This window comes from Cibotium barometz, chromosome 35 (genome assembly GCF_041138505.1).
Source record: "Cibotium barometz isolate CiBa-2024 chromosome 35, ASM4113850v1, whole genome shotgun sequence".
In the NCBI taxonomy this organism is placed as follows: domain Eukaryota; kingdom Viridiplantae; phylum Streptophyta; class Polypodiopsida; order Cyatheales; family Cibotiaceae; genus Cibotium; species Cibotium barometz.
This window is the reverse complement of record NC_141080.1, coordinates 28260542-28271567: the sequence shown is the minus strand read 5'-3', so window position 1 is coordinate 28271567 and position 11026 is coordinate 28260542. Positions and strand designations below refer to the sequence as shown.

At 39.8% G+C, this 11026-nt stretch overlaps 1 pseudogene across 1 annotated transcript; it reads left to right on the top strand.

Annotated features, from left to right (window-relative positions):
* Nucleotides 1-5842: 5842 nt before the first annotated feature.
* LOC147618301 (uncharacterized) lies at nucleotides 5843-7822 on the top strand (annotated as a pseudogene). Its single transcript, XR_015262153.1, has 4 exons — nucleotides 5843-5970; nucleotides 6051-6252; nucleotides 6899-7036; nucleotides 7433-7822. The product of XR_015262153.1 is annotated as an uncharacterized LOC147618301 (transcript).
* The last annotated feature ends 3204 nt before the right edge of the window (nucleotides 7823-11026 follow it).

Below are 11026 nucleotides of genomic sequence, written 5' to 3'. Positions count from 1 at the left end.
AGTCCGCGACCAGTGCCGCAAGTCCCTAAACTCATAGTCCTTGACATTCTCTCTCTCTATGTGTCCAAGGCTACTACAAGTGCGTGTGACCTTGACTAAAGTGCTCACACATACATCTACCACATGGCCTACATCATTGGTGGCTCAGAGCTGGTTTTACTCTATTGGGGCAGGATACATTGGGTTGTGGGGTTTCTCTCTCTCTCTCTCTCAGAAAAAAAAATCTGACTCCACTTCCTTAGGAGCCTTCATGAAGTTTACCAATGTCGTTCCTTTTCCACTGGGTTTGTTGTAGCAGTCTCTTGCCATGTGTCCTGGCTTTCCACAGTTATGGCAAGTGAAGGTCCTTCCTCCTACTCTGCCTCTTCCTCGTCCTCGTCCTCGAGAGAATCCTCCTCGGGTAAAGAATGCTTTTTCTTCTCCTGCTGTTGAGTCCAGCCATTCCTTCTCTTTGACCCTCGTCTCTTGCTCTAGTAGAGCTCCTTCTATCTCGTGCAGCTTCAATTCAAGTACATTCTTTAATGTTGCTACAATGTTTTCATATTCACCTTTGTCCACATTCTTCAGAAGCACTACTAGTGCCTCATCATCTTCTACCTTTTTGCTAATGCTGCTAGTTGTAGCTTAATGCTTTTATATTTATTCAAGTGTGTGATTAAAGGTTCACTTTCCTTCGTATCCAGTTTGTAGAATTGCATTAACAAATTTATCTTTGATTTTTTGCTTGAGTGCCGAATAATTTATTGAGTTCATCCAATGCATCTTTTGCCCATTGTATCCCTGTGATGTGATGAATGATTTCATCATTTAAACTGAGTGCGATAAGTCCTAATGCTTTCTCATTCCTGCTCTTCCACTCATTTTCCCCACTCACCTCTGGGCATTCATCTCTTCCCTCAACTAGCCCCCACTGATTTTTCCTCATGAGCAGATACATGGTTTTTGTTTGCCATGTGTAAAACTGCTCCCCCATTAAATTTGGCTCTCTTGTGCCATACTCATGATGATGATGTGAAGGAGGTCTTACCTCTTGATCCAATTTTAAGATTCAAGGGTAGTGTCTACCCTTTTACAACTCAATCTAGTGTTTAGGTGATGATTACAATAGATTTATCAGCATAAATTCACTAAAAATTACATTAAACCAAGGGTAACAAATCTGTACTGAATGGTTGGAGTATCAAACCATCTCTGAATTGCAATCTGAAGTTATAGGGATCTGTATCAGATACCCAATGGTTAATTTGAACCCTCAATTACACCAAAATATAATGATTAGTGTTGATTAATCATTGATTAGCAAAATAATCCTTTGTTTTGTGTGCAAAAAACAGAGTATGCGGGGAGTCCAGATCTGAGGCCTTAGAGTTCAAATGAGCTCAACCCCTTTCAAGGCTATCAATAGCGGTTAGTCTAGTAGAGGATTAAGCCAAGAAGCACAAGATTTGACCAAACATTGAATGCTTAATCTCTGTTTTACCAAAGTCACCTGCAGATTTGATGGAGAGCTTGGATCTCACTGTAGACTTGATGAAATCAAAAACTGTCTTCACCAGCTTGTAGAGCTCCCTTGAAAACCCTTGGGGGCTAAGAGGAATTAGACCCATTATATCTGTGGAAGAGAAGATCTCCATTTTCCTTCAGAAAAACGGCACTTGAAGAAACGTGGAATTCTGCAGCTACAACCGGCAATTTGATGCTTTGAGTTGATGGGCTGAAGCATATGGAGTATAGCTATGTTTGGCTAAAAGGGTTTGGGCCAATGTTATGTGTGAAGGGAGAGAGAGCTCCTCCACCAGCTATACGGATACATATTTTAATTGAAAAAGAGCTAAAATTTGATTTTTTTTTTCTTAATCTTAATTAACTAGGTGATTAGCAAGATAATGGGCTCATAAATTTGATGGATTCTAAGCTAGGCTCTGATACCCTGTTAAATTTGCAACAATGTGATGAGCTATGGTGGATCAAATGCTAGAATCAACATCATTAATAAAGAGATTAGACGATGATTAAGATGTGATTAGTGAGCAATTAATTGATAGCTTAATGTAGGCATGGATAATCAAAAACCAGCAAATTCTCATTAGGCCAATGCCTCAATTTATAGAGTTTACATCCAAGCATCTAATCTCACTGATCTCTCCTTGATTCACTCCACCTCTTTTGCTTGATTCTCTCCACCTCTTCCCAGAATATCTCCACACCTCCTAAATCTTCTCATGCTACCCTTTATTCTCTCCCAGTAGATACTTCTCAACTTTTCACATCCTCTCTCACATTTACAGATTCTCTTCTACAACCTCTTGCTAAGGGCTTGTTCCCATACACACCCTATTCACTTGTATATTTCAACAAGGAGAATTGAGGTTGTTTTGAGGACACCTAGCAATGATCCAGGTGTACGTAGGTCTACGAGGGTTAGGTGCCATGTTTACAGCTTAAGATATGATGGATATACAGTCCATCATTATGCTTACATGGTTAAAGCAATACAAGATTTGGAGCCCACTTGTTTTAAGTAGGCACTTGGAAATAAGAAATGGGAAGATGCACTGAATGAGGAGATGGCAGCATTAGATACAAATGCAACATGGGAGTTAGTGCCTTTGCCTAAGGAAAAGAAGGCAATTGGATTAAGTGAGTGTATAAGGTCAAGCATAATGCTGATGGTTCAGTGAGCAGGTATAAGGCAAGATTGGTTGCGAAGGGCTATGCGCGCAAACTTACAACATTGACTATGAGGAGACATTAAACCCAGTTGCAAAAATGGCAACCATGAGAGCTTTCATTACTATACAGCAAAGGGTTGGTCTTTACATCAGATGGATGTAAAGAATGTCTTCTTGCATGGTGATTTGCAAGAAGAAGCATAGATGATACAGCCACCAGATTATGAGAGTGATGCATACCGAGATTTTGTGTGCAAGTTATGCAAAGCCTTGTATGGCTTGAAGCAGGCACCCAGAGCATGATCAAACAAGATCAGGGAGTATCTTGTCACCATTGGATTTCAGATATCCAATGTAGATTTTTCACTTTATGTGAAAAAGACAGATCGAGGGATCATGCTATTAGTCATCTATGTGGATGACTTAATTATCATTGGTGATAGTGATGCTGACATACATGATGTTAGAAGGCTTTTGAAGCAGAAGTTTGAGATGAAGGATTTGGGCGAGTTGCGGTATTTCTTAGGCATAGAGGTGGTGAGATCACCTAATGGCATTTTGTTATTACAGAGTCAATATGGCTTGGACATGTTGTCCAAGTATGGTATGACATGTTGTAAGCCTATTTCAGTGCCATTGGAGCATAATACAAAGCTTTTCGCAAATAATACAGATGAGCTTTTAGAGGACCCACCGCCTATAGGCATATAGTGGGTAGCTTGATCTACATGACCATTATTAGGCCAGCAGACTTGAGCTATGGTGCTAGACTTGTGAGTCAATTTATGTAAGCTCCTAGGAAGCCACACTTGGATCCCACTAGATGGATTCTCAGGTCCATAAAGTCCATGGTTGATTATGGACTTTTCTATGTGACTGGTATAGAGATATAGCTACATGTGGGTACACAGATGCTGATTGGGCTAATTGTGTTGTAGACATTAGATGTACTAGTGGTTTTATGTTCTCATTTGGGAGTGTTGTTGTGAGTTGGAGTAGTAAGAAGCAGCCAACAGTTGCCTTGTCAAGCACAGAGGTAAAGTAAATGGGTGCTACTATGGCAGCTTATGAGGTAGCTTGGTTTCAGAAGCTACTTGGTGATATGGGTGAGCCCATGGATAGGGTAGTTGTTATTTATTGTGACATATAGTTGGTTAGTAACCCAGTATACCATATTAGAATGAAGCACATTTAGGTGCATTATCACTTTGTGAGAGAGAGGTTCTAGCAAAGTAATGTAGATCTGTATATGTTAGCACAAAGGATCACGTGGCTGACATCTTCACGAAGGGCATTGGGCACAAAGAAGCTCCACAGGTTTAGGAGCTTGCTTAGAGTACAATGTGTGGAATTGAGCTCGAGAAGGAGTGTTGAGATATCGAGCTCAACTAGTGTTGCGGCAGACGTTAATGGCCCATGTGGGTGATAGCTTCCGCACTTATACCAGTGGCATGATTGGTGAGATTATGGTTAATATGCCACCGTGGATGACAGGCTGTGTGACAGCCACTTTGGACTACTAGAGTTATGGCATAGTTATAGTGTCAGCTCATATAGTTCGGTTCACACTATGGACCGACCATTGTATGTTATTGTAGTAGGAGAGTATTTCCCTTTATGTATGTACTCTTATCTTTTAGTTAAATGGTTGTAGAGAAGAGAAGAAGATAGAAGAAAATTCAACCATCCATCTCTCTCTTGTGTCTTGCACTCTCGTGTGTGTGTGTGTGTGCTTGCAAGGAACTCAAGCTCTCCCTCTCCCCCACAGTCTCTTTACCTATGAGACCAAAGTGATAAAATAATTTCCATGGCATATGTCATTATGGAATGGAAATAAAAATTGAAACAAAACATAGCTATCTCATTGAGGTGATATAAAACTGTCCATGGAAACTCATCATGAAATACCAGGAACATGGAACATGAGAGGAGCATTAGCCCCCAACAGATGGTATACCACTCTCCAAAATATCTAGCATGGGACTAATAAGTATGGCCAAGAGGTCTCCCTCAGCTACGTCACATGGAAAGGCAGCTCGATGGCAGTGGAGCATGTCATGGATCTTAGAGCTGATGAGGGGATCATGGCCGACATCCGAGAGAGAGAGAGAGAGAGAGAGAGAGAGAGAGAGAGAAGAGAGAGAGAGACTTTGCTTGATGGAAAAGCACAGTGATGCTTTTCAAGATATAAAAAACCAAACGATAAAGCGAGATTCTCTAAACAAGGCGATTTCGTGGAAAATAAAACTTTATGATTTTTTAAATGTGAAAATGGAAGACATCTTGGAAAAACATTCTTGTATTGCTACCTGGGTAAAAGTATGCTTCCTTGTTGTTATGATGTCGTATAAAAAGCATCTTGACCTAGAAAAGTAAGTTGGCGTTTAGGAAAGCAAGTAGTATAGATTTCTTTTTTTTTTTCAATGTAAGCATCTCTGGCCTGCTTGATTGCAATGTATATAATAGCATCCTCGCTTTACATTGATGCTACGATCTTCATCTAGCACACTGCTCTATGCAGTTAAAAAACTTTACACACCACATTTTTTTCTCCATGATGGTGTTGAACACCCAACAAAATCTGTAATTCTTTCAAATCATACACAAGTCTAACACAAAATTCAGAGCATCTACATTTGATGGACATGAAAAACCATGCACAAAACCAAGTGGGTTCATGAAGAAGAATCCTTCTTAGGCAAGCGTGATAAGGAGCTCTCTGATTACCTCACCATCCGGACTACAACTAAAAGTCGGATTGAATTTTGATATTAAAAGTCACCTTGTGAAGATAGAGGTACGAACAAAAAGAGTTTTGTAGTTCTCTTTCTTTTTTTTAGGGATATTTTATTTGTATTTTTAGTGAGGAGATGGACAGACCACAGGCCATTGAGGCATGCGGGAGGAGGGAGGGTATTGAATCCAAGCCGTGGCGGTGCACGGCAAGAGCCCTTAACCGTTGGGCTATTTGCCCACCTCTTAGTTCTCTTAGCGCCGCGGGGCTATCCGCCCTCTCTTCTTATAATAATATAATCTTTCATTTTCCGTTTTATTTATTTAAAAAAAACTAGTAGAGATTGCTTTTGATTTTTTTCTTTTTTCTTTTTTCTTTTTTTTGGGGGGGGGGGGGGGGGGGGGGGGGGGTAAAAGAAAAGGTATAAAATCGTGTGCGTTTATAACCATTAGAGGAGCAAGGTTCTTCATTCCACCATTGCCTCCAACCTACCCTCCTCGCAGCGCAAGAAGGATTCCGCTCGCGCGCCCATGCCGGGAAAGCCTGAAGCCACTGTGTACATAGGTGCGTGTGATTAACAGCTTTGGGGCAGTTTAACCAGAGGCTAATTAAGTGGTTAATCTCTGTTTGTAACAATGCTTCAGGTAACCTAGATGATCGAGTAGATGATCGTCTTCTGTATGAGATTATGGTGCCCCTTCTGGACGTTTATATCCCAATAGACAGTTAACAAAACAGCCTAAAGGTTATGCCTTTGCTGAGTTCGCATCAGAGGAGAGTGCCCAATATGCCCTAAGCTTGTTCACAGGCTTGGTCTCTCTTTACAATAAACCGCTCAGGTTTGGCGTGCGTACTCCCTTGCTTGATCCTATATGCCTAGATTATAGAAAACATGCACGCATGTATGTATGCATTTATATGCAAGCTATGTTATTATGTGTGTGTGTGTGTGTGTGTGTACTACAAACATTCCTATATTATATGGATGCTCTGTTATCATGCTGGTATTACATACAACATACATCCATGCATATATGTATTCGTATGCATGTACGAATGTATGTGTGTGTGTGTGTAAAACCTATGAACATACATATTTACATGCATGCATATATGTATTCATATGCATGCATGTATATATGTGTCTTATTTGTTTCTGTAACGCATGTGCGTGCGTGCGTGCGTGCGTGTGTGTGTGAGTGAGAGAGAGAGAGAGAGAGAGAGAGAGAGGGAGATGCATTTACTGCACACACACATCGTGTGTGTGTGTGTGTGTGAGAGAGAGAGAGAGAGAGAGATGCATTTACTACACACACATATTTACACATCATGAGTGTACCACATTCATACAGAAATATAAGGATTTTGTATAGACTTATCTATGCAATACATGCATGCATATATGATATGTATATAGTTATTATCTCATATCATGAATACCCTGCATGTGTATTTACTATCGACTTTATAATATGCATGGTCGAATCTGCAGATGTCTGGTCAGGATAAACAATCATCTAACCAAGATAAGACTCTCGATTTCAATAGCGTTGTTGAAGCCAGTAGTCACACTCAAAATATACAATCATCCTCGGAAAGATCATCAATCAACTACCCTTCTCCTTTTCAGGTGACTTATTGTGTAGTAATTTTACACAACTTATCTTTACCAATATTGTTGTAGTTTCCATCATGCCAGTGCAGCATAACCTGCCGCCGCAAGAGTCACACGTCTGCCCTTTGGGGGCGGGCTCTTCTCGCCTTGGCATGGTTTGATGTCTGCTATTATCTGTAAGATCTTTACAAGCTTAAGTACTAAGCACATCTTAACTGCTAAAAAAACTAGCAGCCAAGTAAAGCATGTGCTTTTCTTGCTTTTACATGATTTTTTTACTGTTAAGATGAGACTTATGTCTTAAGACATGCTTTCCTTAACCACATGGATTTCAAGGCTCTGCAACTATGATGAGCTTAGTGTTAAAGCTTTGTGCCGAGTTTCTTAATCAGGGTTTGGAAGGTTTTGCAGTTAGCATAAGCTATAGTGGACATGGGCAGCAATTGAAATTTCTCCCTTAGCCCAAGCACAATTCCACAATGCATATCTTGTTTCTCTCAAGCAAGGGGGGCTGAGATCTCAATTTCAAAGTCAAGAGTATACATACACCCATCCTACTAGTGCATAAAAAAGTATGGTGGACATTAAGCACAAGCAATTGGTTACCTCTAAGTCAAGTTAATGTTATCGCCTGTCCTCAACTAGGTTATATTGCTTCTTCACAAAAAGGTGAAGCATGCATGTGTGTTTCAGCATAATGTGTGGCCTTTGGCATAAATTTGCTACCCTAGTTACTTGATGTGGGCCTTATATGTCAAATCTTGTATCATCCCAATTTTAATAGCAATAATTTTCTTGCGAGACTATTGCCAATGATTTGTGTTTATTTACGAGGTTCTTGCAAGATTTTACAGTAAGGCATGTAACATGCAAGGATAAAGAGGGAGCGAACCCTTCCTTTTCGATTCAGCGCGCGCGCGCGTGTGAGAGAGAGAGAGGGTTTGAAAAGGTAAAGAGTGGAAGAGAGAGAGAGGTACATGAGAGAGAGAGAGAGAGAGAGAGAGAGAGAGAGAGAGAGAGGATTAAACAGGAAAGAGTGAAAGAGAGAGGAAGGTATATGAGAGGAGAAGAAAGTAGTGAATCATAAGGCTAGAAATGGGGTTCAAAACAAGCCATGTGTGTTTTTGTGTGTGTGTGTGTGTGTGTGTGAGAGAGAGAGAGAGAGAGAGAGAGAGAGAGGGGTTGAAAGGGAAAGAGAAAGAGATAGAAAGGTATATAAGAGGTGGTGTATACAAAAGGTAGTAGAAACAGAAAGAAAGAGGGAAAGTGATGAATGACAAGGCTAGAGATGGTCCAAAACAAGGCATTTGAGGTATTTAAAAATGTAAAAGACAATGATGTTTCAACAAGCTTTGGGAGGACCACAAAATAGGGCTTTAGCATGGGAGACCCACATGTGATGGGATCGAAGGGTATCCTCAAGATGACCAGAGTTAGCAAGAGAAAGCGTAAGGTATCATTCAGTGTCCCCATGAACCAAGTCGTAAGGTCAAACCCTTTAGATTTTCTCAATGCACGCACATAGGACAAACATTTAAAAATAATTTATAAGTCATTAATAGAACAAGGTGATTATGTCTAATGACATTAAACATTTTTTTGAAAACACATAAATCATTAATAGAACCAGGTAATTGTGTCTACACAAAATGGAGAATCACCATTGAAGTTTTTGAACTAAAGCTTTGGTAAATCTATCAACGATTGAGCCCTCAACTTGATGGGCTAATTGTAGGCTTCTACTAATTCAAGCTAGGGTCACTATGATAATGATTGCAAAAAGATGTAAGCAATCAATAAAAATGGCACAAGAATTGGAGTAACATTTCCCTTGAAGACTAAGAAATTAGTGACATTGCCCCCCCCCCCCCCCCCCCCCCCCCCCAAGACTAAGAAATCCAAAGCATCGAGCAATGTTGGTTGAAATCAACATCATCCTTTATGGCACATAAAAGACCAAAAATCCAAAGAGTTATGAGTTCCCCTAAAGACTATATCCAAAGCAACGAGCAATGTTATCGAATTCAACTACATCCTTTGTGGTTGTCCAAGACCTTCACACAGTGGTGAAAATAATAATACTTGGGTCATTGATAGTAGCACATGAACACTCACAAAGTTTGCCGCTAATGCTGGGAATAGGAAATGACAAGTATCTTGGTGGAGGTAAGGACAGATAAGAATCCAGAGAGAGAGGGTTACCAATAGAAAGTAGTGTCAAGGTGGTGATGGATAGAACATGATGAAGAGCAAGGCCTAGTGGCATAGGCAAACATGTTGCCAAGTGTATTGTGGATGTTTGGTGTGGCAGAGTTCCTTTGGGGTGTAAGTTAAACATGCTTGCCAAGTGTTGTGGATGTTTGGTGTGGCGGAGTTCCTTTGGGGTTTAAGGTTTGAACTTGGATGCACCAAGGCCCAAGCCTAGATGATAAGTGGCAAAGAGAAACCGAGCACAATGGTAAGTTCAAATAATTTAGAAAGGGTGTGATCATGAATTTTTAATCTACTCTTAAAAATGTGTGGCTACCCCACTAGTCATCTTTGTGATGGATAGCATCCATTGGCTCCTTGTCCTTCCTCCTCATTTGCTTTGAAACTTTATGCACTTTCCATACAAAGCATATTTTTTTAGTTTTGCTTTGAAACAACCTCATAAATTTTTGAGTAGGTTGCAAATTATACAATGTAGATTCCTATATGCATATGAACCATTGGCATATACCTCCTCTAAGTCAAGCCTTATCATAACGTTTTTGAAGTGCATGGATTCATTTAAAAAAAAATTACCACATATAGATGCATGCTAGCCAAGCACACTCAATTAATTTTGCGTTTTTTTCCCTTTGTTTCTCAAAATTTTGTTGCCTTAGCCTTAAAATAGTAATGTCATGCCTTTCTTAGTTCATTTACTTTTTGTTTCCTCATAAGCTTGTTGCCTCAGCCTTTTTTTATGGCTCAATTCTCAATATACAAAGGCTTCACTATTGCCTTGACCTAGAAACATGTTCTCAAACAACATATCTCAAGTGATGATTTACAAAGGATGTGGTGGTGGTATCTTAGTGCACTAGTTTCGTCTGTTGAAATGGTATCCAATGGCTCTCAATGGGTATATTGCACCTTTATTTATTATTTAGAAGAGTGAGGCAAGGTGTAGAGTGATTTAAGACGTGATCTTTAGCAACCTACCACTACACTCCCATCTAGAGCTTGTACCAAGACTCACATCTAAAGACTAAAATTGTTGCACCTCTAAGACTAATAACAACACCTTGCCACATACATTAAGGAGATCTGTAAGACAGCTATTGCACAGTCAAAATGGGAAGCCCATCTTCGTCATCTAGCATAACATGAGATCCAAGGGCCAATAAGTTACCACTTTAATAAAGAATTTATGTTTCTCCTAGGATGATGCAAGAAAGAGTCTATACCGACTAGAAGACAACATAATGATTCAAAAAATATTTTCCCTAGTTCAAAAGTCACTACCATAATTGACCAATAGGACTTGAAGCAATGATACCTACAAGTATGGAGACCAACCATCTGATCAAACAGCTAATATTGGTCTAGCTATTGCAAACTCCCAATCAGTATTTTAGCTAATCAAACGGCTAATACTAGTCTAGCTATTGCGAACTCCCAAAGGCTCTCTCAACAATCAATGAAAGAGAAGTTCAAACAAAGCAAGCCATTTGCAAGCAAATGAAAGACTTAGCCAGATAGAATTGAGAATGTAGATAAACTTCTCAAAATCAAAGGTTCTCTTGATGAAAACATGGCAAGATTAAACATGTCGCTTAAAGAAAAATATCCTCAACAACAATAGCCAATTTTTTGACCATATTCCCCCATTTCCAAACCTACCGTTACAAAAAGAAATAGTTGCAACAATCCAACTATATAGAGAAGATGATGTTCAAAAGCAGAAAACAAGCATAAAGGCCACATGTTTGAAATGACGCACAATAGCAACGTTGGTAATGATGTCCATACTTTGAC